General features: G+C 43.9%; 1 long non-coding RNA gene across 2 annotated transcripts; it reads left to right on the forward strand.

Moving 5' to 3' along the window:
* Positions 1-1530: 1530 nt before the first annotated feature.
* On the forward strand, positions 1531-9012 carry LOC146759891 (uncharacterized). Of its 2 annotated transcripts, none has more exons than XR_014931849.1 (4): positions 1531-1674; positions 5626-5675; positions 8407-8741; positions 8945-9012. It is a non-coding gene; the product is annotated as an uncharacterized LOC146759891 (long non-coding RNA). The 2 variants fall into 2 exon arrangements; XR_014931848.1 differs by having other exon boundaries at positions 8909-9009.
* Positions 9013-9936: the final 924 nt, after the last annotated feature.

Here is a 9936-nt window from a genome sequence, read left to right on the forward strand (position 1 = left end):
TGGTGTGTGCGAGGAGGAAGATAGAGACAGGTCAGGAACGGATGAATTTCTGTAGGTGGAAGCATAAGAGGAGGATTCTCTGTCACTGTTGTCTTCTCATAAGCTGCTTTGAGACTGGAGAAAGATGGTAATTAAAGTGGACAGAATCTTAAGCTTTTGACTTGCCTCGCCAGCAGCACCAGGTTTCCCAGTCCTCTAAAATATCTGCGTTTCGTGCTGGTTCTGTAGCACGTTTAGCTGCTTGTACCAGATGGGTGGATGGAGCCTTTTGTTCTGTTCTGGCCTTGACCTTGAAGTCACAATCATCTGAAGCTAAGGGGGACACTTGGACATTATCATCCTGGCTGGTACAGCTACGTGACCATTGTCAAAAGAAGGCAAGACTTAACTAGCTGAGAGGCGTTTAGATGGACTGCATGCTGCTAACAAGCAGGAAGGGCTGTCTGAGGGTTTAAGGTGAGCAGAGCTCACATACCTGCTCTGGTAAATAATCCAGTTAGCAGGGTAGCACTGCTGTGTGTGTGGAGATTCATAGTGCATGTCCTTCTATGTCCTTTCTTGTGTCCTTCGGGGTTTAAATAGAGTTTGTCAGCAAAAGCAGCTCGGCTTAAGTAGTGGTGAACTGCATCACAGAGAAGGAGGTCTTTGACATAGTACCATATACCTGGTAGAGCTTACAGCTTAAAGTCAACACCTTGAATTCAACTTGGGCAGATGGAACATTAAATTCAACTGTGCCTGGTTGCTGTAGAGCAAAGCCACAAAGCTATCTCAAACATGAGTACTATTAGATAGATATCACTGAGGGATATTCAGAAATGAAATGACACGTTCTGACATTCTTGCAGGAGATGCTGTGCTGCCTTTGTGATCTGATGGATAATGTTTTCTGCCACCTGGGTAGAAAAAAGAGATCATGTGTTTTCTTTCTTTAGACTCCTATCTCAACAGAGTGTAGAGTTGGTTCCTGTCTGGACCTGAATTAATCTTTATGAAGATTGTTAATACTATTCTTGCTTCGAGCTACTGAAAAGAGAAGGGGAGCGGCGAGGGGGAAAAAAGAGAGATTAAAGGGAAAAAAAGCAGTAGGTTATACATGCATTTTCCTCTGTGCTGCAGGTTAAATAATACCCTATGCATGTGAAAGAGATACTGTGATTAAGGAGCTGTCAGGCAGAACGAGAGTTGGGCAGCAAAGGGAGCAGAGATGCTTGAGGGAAAAGGGTATGAAAATGTTCTAATACTGAGCTCTTTTGTGCATATCTAGTGGATGATGTGTGGCTTTGTGTGCCTTTCATTGAAAAAATGGCTATTCTACAGATATTTCGTTTTCCTTGTCCCCTCGTTGCTCAAGTATCTTGTCCCTCTGGGGTGTCTCACTGGTTGCTGGTGACATTACTTTAGAAAACGGCCCAAATCTCTGATCTGTAGTGCTCTGTCAGGGTTAGGATGCAGTCATAATCATAAATCAGGGCTGTGATGAGTAGAGAAGGTGCTACCTCCATTGCCTTTTTTTTTCCTGTTTACTCAGGCAGAAAGAGTAGATCCACGCATGCTGCTTCATGTGAGAACTTGTGAGAACTCTTCAGCTATTGCAGAGCCCCTGGAAATGTAGCTGTCATCATGTACCTCCTGCTGGACCTGGTGAACAGTAGGCACTCGCTTTTTAATCAGGTCAGTAAATATATTCGACCTGTCCTGAGCTGCATTTTCATGCTGCACAGACACCAGCCGTTCCCAGAGGCTGCTCCTCACGCTGCAGGAAGGTGCCTGTGTAAGCTGAGCTTCAGACAGGATGATATGCCTGTCTCCTCTCATAAGCTTTTTGCTTGCGTTCGGTGGGTAACGTATCACAGAACTGGCAGTAAACACGGAAGAACTTGTGTTGCTAAAATGCGATGTAAAGCTCGGTATTTCTGTGGCTTCCCACAGCAGGGGGTTTACAGCCCCTCCCCTCTCCAAGCTTCCTTGGCAGAACACAATGCACTGCTCCACTTGTTCAGCTTCTGACTGGTACAAAATAGTGGCTAAACCAGAAGAGGGAAAGATAAGAAGGTTCATTGTCCATAGTGAAAACAGGGAAAACCCTAAAATGTGGGAAAACAACAGGTGGAATGGAAATGAATGGCTGCTGAATGGAGGTCTCGGTGGTGGGATGGCCCTTCCAACTGGGTTGGGTCCAGGAGAAATGGATTCTCAGAAGTGCATGTGTAGCTGTTACAGCAGAGCTCTCTAGGAATGGAGAGCATGGAGTTAACAGTCTGACAGATACATTAAAGCAGAGCATGTTGGGATGGGGTAATTATTGTAAATCACTCGGATTCACTTACACATATTAGGTTGGATGGGGGCGGGGGGACCTCCTTACCTTAGTGCTGAGTACAGACCGCAGTGATGTTGGCTCTGGTGGCTCTTAGCTCTTTGTCTGTTTGTTTTGTGCTTTGCTAAAACAATACAGCTCCTTGCTGGCTCCCTTTTAAGGTGCTGGCTCCCTTTTAAGGTGAGGCAGTGCCTCGGTGATTCATATTCAGCCTGCAGAAAAGCCACTGAACGGAATTCTGTGAAGTTTTCCTGCTGGTGGTGGGCTGAGTCAGTGATAGATACAAACCTGTGTTTATCTTCAGTTGTTCCCAGAACAGTGTTCCACTGCTTTAAAAAGCCTTCCCACTCCAGGACAGTTTGCCACTTAGAGAGACAGGGTCAGGGCTTAACCTCCTTTCTGTTGCAGTGCACAGCGCGCATTAAAACCAGCAGACAGAAGTGTCCTTGCAGGGAGACTGTCTGCCTGGGAGCTCCCCACGGGGAGGCAATCAGCCCCTGCCATTGGCAAAGAGCTCTCACCCACTCAGCAGCATTAATCAGGGTTGACTGTTCCTCTTAATCCTCTGATCCCTTCCATAAGGACGAGAACACAAGTGTGGCGTTTGCGTGTTATGCTCTTCTTGGCTGACAGTGGGCCTGGCTCCGTGGTTAATGATTAGAGGGGTGGGTGATCAAAACATGATTAGCAAATCTGCAATTAGAGCGAAGGCCAGGAGGGCAGGGGCTTACTGAGAGGAAGGGTCACAACTGGTACGTGTCAGAATGGAAGTAAATATGTGAAGGGACAAAGGATTTAGCTGCACTCTTGTCTGATGAGACTGTAAATAGCCAATGTGCTGTGGGAAGATGCTCTGAGCACTGGAATCTTAGAAAAAAATAATAAGCAGGAGGAGGCTTTCCTCCTGGACCAGGTTGTTTTGAAAAGCACTTTTTAAAGCAACGGAGGTCATTCATGTGGCTTAAAACACGAGCTCAGAAATTGGGATATCAGTTCTTAATTTCAGCCCAGATGCTTTTTATGACTGATGCACAGGAACTTAATTAGTCATTTTCTTCAGCAGCAAGACAGCAAAGGTGCTCATAGTGCCCTTCGTGAGCCTTTATTATATCAGTGTGTGAAATGCTTTGGGACTTTAGAAGAAGTCTAGCAAACCCATAGACTGGTCTTGCCAGATAAGATGACTTTGAACAGGGAGTTGATGTCACGAGCAGATGTTTGCTTGAGTTTGCTTGAAGCCAACAGCAAGACAAATAACGGTGTGTTTGTGCTGGGTTTTTTGGTTTATAAAAAGCAAATGTGATGTGGAAAACATGGTAACTAAAACTCTGTCTCAGAAGACCTCATCACATTGCATAGTATTGCATAATATTCTTGATTCTGAATACTGTTTATAGCATAGTGTATTTGAAACGTCAATTCTTGTGCATCTCAAGATTGGTTTGGAAATGGGACCAGTGGTTTGAGGTATATATGGTTATGGAATGGTAGGGAGTTGATAAATGCTGCCTTAATGAAAATAACACAGAATTTCTAGAGGCTTTTGTGCTAGGATCTTAAAGTACTTTACAAACATTAGTTAATGAGGTCTTGCTACATCCTTGTGGAATAGGCAACTGGCATTAAATTGAGAGGATAAATGAGGCATAGGGAGATTAAAGGACTTGTCTGCGGGTAGAATCAGTCAGCGGTGCTGTAAGGAACAGCACAGCAGCCCTGTCCCCCTTCTCAAACCTTCCTTTTGTGCATATGTAGAGCAAGAGCTATCTGAATGGGGTCGGTACACTTGGGTACTGAGATCAGCTTGGGGTGGTTGTGGTGGTGCTGGGTTCTTTTTTGGTCTGTGTAGGAAATAACGATGACAACAGTCTTTCAGAGAGCCCTTGTAGATAAATTTGGTCTACCAGTCAACCTTCAAAATACAAGATATTCCAGATGGTGTTTTCAGGAAAGGCAGAGCAAGCTTTTCCAACACTGATGCTTGACTACTGAGGTTTTATTTCTCTTCTTCCCCAAGGGACACAAAGGCAATGCAATACAACCTGGGGGGGGGGGGGGGGGGGGGAGAGAAAGAAGATAAAAACAGTAGTGGAAGCAGGCACAGTTTGAGGCATTTTGCCATTATAAACAATCCTCAGATTTCCTTTTTGGTAAGACTTGCCCCAGATAGCAGTAAATAGTGAATGTCTGCTGCTGTCTCTGGGAATGAATGAGTGACATTCATTCTGCTGGGTGACACCTCTGCTTCCTGCACTGGAGATCTGGACCTGGGGAGGAGGGAGGGTGCCAGGCAATATGCTATTAATCTTTTGCCTGTTGCAGGAATACAAAACATTTTGATCCTCCTTTTCCCCCTTCTCCAAACAAATACTTACAGAAAGGAATTAGTCTTAAGGGAAAGAAATATCTGGTAGGTGTTTGTGGAGTACACCTATAACTATTTAATTTAGCCAGAGAAAGCTACTTACTCTGTTGTCTTATGGTGGTAAGCAAGCGTTTTCTGTTCCTTAATGTTTCCCAGGAACATCCTCCCTGCTGAGTGTTCATTTGTAAATTGTGAACCATCTCGGCTGACTCTTTGTTGTAACTTTTTTTTTTCCTAAAATGCCATTGATTTTAATGGCTGTCAGTGGGAGAAGAGAGACACTGCTAACAGTGGGCTGTGATAACATTGCAGTTAGAGCAGTGTGTGAAAGTGCTGGTCCCATCCATACAGCCCTGCTGCTGCTGCAGCCAGTGATTACAGTGCTGCTTGTATCATTGGAGGCTTATAATTTGGTTTCCCTTTAGAAGCTTCTGAGACTGCAGCCCAACAGGAGAGCATCTGCTTTTCTTCCTGCTGAAGAGCACTGCTGAACCCTCTCTGTAAAGCTCACTTAAAAACCTTATTGCTAGATTTCACTAATATGTAATAATTTGTCTCCTTTTACCTCCATAAAATTACTTATCTAAATAAAATGCAAGAATATTGTCTAACTGAAGGGGAAAATAAAGAGTATAAATGTGTTAATTACCAAAATACCAGACATGTAATTAATATGCCAGAGGAACAAAGAGCAAATGTACTAATAGCACATAATTGGACTTCAACTACACCCTTGGTAGAAGTCTCTGCAATGGAACTCTTGTGTTTGTGCTCCTTTTCGAATTAGCAGTGAGGAATAAATTAACATCCATTTTCTTGCTCTCACAAAGGCAGAATCATATTGTGGGGAGCAGTAATGAATTCAGAGAATGCCTTTACATTCCCATACAGCTCTCAGGGACGGGAGTGCTAATGCTCATAGCTCTTCTCTTCCTCACAGCAGAGCAAGCAGAGAGAAGAGGAAAACATCATTGTGTGACCAGATGTCCAGTGAGTACCACGATCCTAAAGAATATACAATTAAAATGGCACACTGAGCAGTTGAAACATTGTCACCCTATCTGGTGCAAACATTGGAAGTGTTCCCACAAATGTAGGCTTGTCTATCCATTATTTTATATGCCGTGTATGACTCCGTTATGTTTTCAGATAAATATGTAAGGAAAGGATTAGTCCTTGACCCAGGGGGACAATGTAGAACACAACTTGAAAGGCAACCCGAGGCTGCTCTTTTTGTTTGTTTTTAACACGATGTAACTCACTTGTTCAGTTCCATGCATAAATGAGGAAGTTAAAGCACTTGCTAACATGGGCAAGGCTTGCTGTGCTGCTCTTTAGAACAGGTTTGCACGGTAAAACAGCGTAGAACCACAGGAGTCCTTGTTTTTCCATGGACATGCATTCAGGAATGGCTTGTCTGGATACCTGACTTGAATTCTTCTTTTACTGTGTTAGTAGGTGATCAGTATCATCACTTTCCTGCTGCCTGTTTCTCTTGCTGTACTCCTTCTTTGTCTTCAGCAGTATCTTACTGAGCTTGATAAATAATTGATTGAATGCTGTTTGGAGGCCGCAGCACCCCTTGGAATAAGGAAATCAATCTCATAAGGAACCAACCCCATTTCATTCAGAGTCTGCTCTGATTCATCACCTCCAACTTATGACAGCTATTGTGGTACCAGATGGAAAGAAAGGCCTGTTTTTATTACGTCTCAGTTTTCCTGAGGTCCCTAAGTCAAGTCTGGATTTTTTCACCTAAAGTCTTGGCAGTTGGTCTGTCTGCACGTGGTTGGAGGTGTTTCAGGGTGTCACAGTCTTTCTGCTTTCCTACAAATGCAAATGAAAACCCCAGAAATGGTGTAACTCTGTTGTAACGCACCTGTCATCACAGTGTGTGGACACCTGCCTTTCTGCTCCTCAGAAGCCTTGTGAGAGTGCATTAATTAACACTCCTAGGATGGTAGGCACTAATGAGTTGTAATATGATAATCGTGTTGCAGAATATGCAGCCTATCTCTCAATGCAGAAAGACTTGCATCTCTCCTTCGTTGCTCTCATGCTTCTGGATGCATATTTTGCAAAAGAAGGTAATTCTAAACAGGGAAGAAGTGATAAACAAGATGGAAGGGTTAGTAATGCTAGTGCTTTTGTTGAGGAAGCAGTCGTTCCTATGTGCTTCTTCACCTATTCCATTTTCTTTTTGTCTCTCTGATAAGCCCATACTTCAGTGGCTCGTTGAGAATTCTCTGAATGTTCAGAAATGTCAGGGGAAAAGATCTGCTGCTTCAGATTGCCAGGGCCTTCATTTGCATCGCCTAAATCAATTCTCACACATGATCAAAGCACTTCTAGAAACGTTCAAGTGCCGGGAGAACCAGTCCCTTAATTCTTCCCTCTCTAATATATACACTCAGCTTCCAAAGTGTTAAAAAGGACAAAATTATCATCCACCACATTTAAAAATGCTTTAATTTAATGCCTCTTTATGTTGAGAAGATTGCAACTCTTTATATTTAGGGATAGCAAGGCTAGAAAAGATGTAGCAGGTGGGAGTGGAGGGACCTGGAGGGGAGCTGGAATATGGATTCTCAGAAACTGTTCTGTTGTTGTCTTCATGTAATATTTTGCTTGGCTGTGCATGCAACTCTATCATGAGCTTAATTACTTTACAGCATAGTCTCTATGGCAATTGGTCTCCTTTCAGCACTGGTTTCAGGGCAGCTGTGATAAAGCAAATGCTCTGTAGATGAGATGCAGCTGGGTTCTGGGTTTGACTTCTCTTTAAAAGCAATCATATTTGGGAAGTGAGCTAATATGCATACATTAATTGAAGGACTGAGACAAAAAATCAAATCAGGGCCAGTTCTACTCTCTTTAAATAAAGACCAGACCATTTTCTCAACCTGCTTCCAGACTATTTGAAGCCTGAACCCTTTCCCCTCATCTCCCCTTTGGAACAAGGGTCCAGAATTACAATCTAGATAGATACCGTGCATATTCTGAGTGTATTCAAAATCAATTATGAGCCTGAGATGTGACAATCAGAAGCAGATTTGCTGGTTACTTCATCTGACGTGTCTCACATCCCTCTCTATGCATAATATGCACCGTCCTCCTTTGAGCAGCAAGCAGGCTACCGCATTCATCTTTACCTATCACCTCATCTTTTCATTTCTGGCTGCTCAGCTCCATTCTGAAAAGTGCAATAAATATGTGTCCCCCTGGGTCCTTGCAAGCTGGGCATTAGTCACACTGTGCATTTCAAGGGCATCAGTCCGATAGTTTTTCAGCTGTAACAGAAAACATGTTCTGCCAGGAGCCGTTTGTTCCAGATTTGTTGCTTACTAATAAAATCAAAATCAATGTGGGCTTTTTTTTGAGCTCGAGAAGCAGGTCGGGGAGTAGGAGGGAGATGGGTGGTAAAAAGGAGGGAGATAGGTGGTAAAAAGGAAGGTGCTGAAGTTGGTTCTGCGAGTTTCTCTGCAATAATGGCATGTGGCATTTCAGAGCAAGTGAGAATCTCTGGCAGCTTGTGAAAGGCAGTTACCTCTGGCAGGCTGTATAGCAAACAGCACTGGTGCATAGCTTCACATTGGGCAATTTCAATCCGGTTCTGTGATATGAAAGGCACTGAGAGGATGCTTTATTTGCTGCGCTTCTGGATTAAGTGCCAGTGGAACATCCGTGGTGACACGGATCACTTCTAATTTCTCTGCTGCAGACGGAGTGCTCCCGTATCACCAGTTCCCCAACCACTGATGTGCCAGTTCAAACCAGTTAGTCATCAACCCAAGCAAAATCATCTAGCTGAGCTTAAAATACGGCCTGTTGGCTTTCCTGAATCAGTGCCTTAGTCACAGCTGCTTCGGAGGAGTTTTGCTCAGAGGAAGATGCAATCAATGCCTTCTCCTGCCTTGGAATTTTCCCAGTTTCGTCATGACTGATTCAGCTGATGAATTTCTCTGAGCTGACAACTGTCACCGTGCAATAAATGAAGCTTACCTGGACGCAGCATTTCTTCTCTTAACAGTGTCTGTTTTCTTTGGAATCGTTTAGGTGAGTCAGAGTGGTTACACCAAAGTCCCCTTCTCACCATGGCCAGAGGTCCCTATGGGTTTTCAGAAGGGTAACTGCGTGGTGCTTGAGGGATGGAGGGGGTGGGGATGTGCTGGGGTTGTGCTGGATGCTCTTAGTCATCTTTTCCAACCTTTATGATTCTAAAGGTGGAGCGTTCTTCCCTGTGTTAATCTGTTATACAGGGTGGACTATGGTGCAAATTCTGCCAAGATGAATGAACCCGGACTGATCTGCAATTTAAAGGTAAAAACTTATTATTTTGCAGAAATCGTGTTCAATTATGGGTTTGTATATACCTGCATGCCATTTGGCCACTCCAAGCCCTCTTCAGATACCTTTTTATTGGTATTCAATCTCCATTATATTCCTAATTCAAAGAGAATGCCTATGTGAAGGACAGTTTAGATCATGTGTACATCGCCAGGCAATCACCCGAACCTCTCGCCTTGCAGATCCATACCCATGGGGTGGTTTTCCATGCGTGGAGTCAGTGAGGGAGTCATGCTGAGCTGGACAGCCCTTCATACAAAAGAAAAATAGATGATGTAGCACGCTGTCAGCTGAAGCTGCGTTGGCAGAATGTAAGGACTCAGCTATCTGGCAACAGATGGGCTACAAGCTTCTTCTGACACGATCTGCCATCCAGCATATGTTAGGCTGAGAAACCAAGGGGGTTTAAGGCTTGAGGCTTTACCTTTAAAAAAAGAAAATGTCTTTGCTGCTGCTGAGCAGGTGGCCTACAGCATGCAGTCAATGGAACGGACTGACTGCTTGGTTGCTTGGTGAGGGGATGGTTTTGTAGCACAGGACAGGAACTGGAGCACCATTCATTGCAGTGGACCATGATGTATTTATCTTGAAATTCCTCTTCTCTGCACATCATCATAGTGGCAAATGTAGGTAAGGGTGGCTGGTTTTAAGGATGGAAAACCCTTGGTGCAGCCTCAGGAATATCCAAAGGCGTCGTTTTGCCACTTTGACCTCCTGCAAATGGTGTCTTGAGATTGAAGTCACAGTGCTTTAGAATACACACCTCATCTCTGGGATCTTGAATGTTCTGGATTTTATTGTTATTTCCCTATGGGAGTGGAATGGCTAATAGGTATGAAACACAAGCAGTCGTATCTAAGTATGATTTGGTTAAATTTACACTGTCAAAACTCTGTCTATGGCA

Source organism: Coturnix japonica, chromosome 9, assembly GCF_054131305.1.
Source record: "Coturnix japonica strain WE chromosome 9, WE-NBRP24, whole genome shotgun sequence".
Lineage (NCBI taxonomy): Eukaryota > Metazoa > Chordata > Aves > Galliformes > Phasianidae > Coturnix > Coturnix japonica.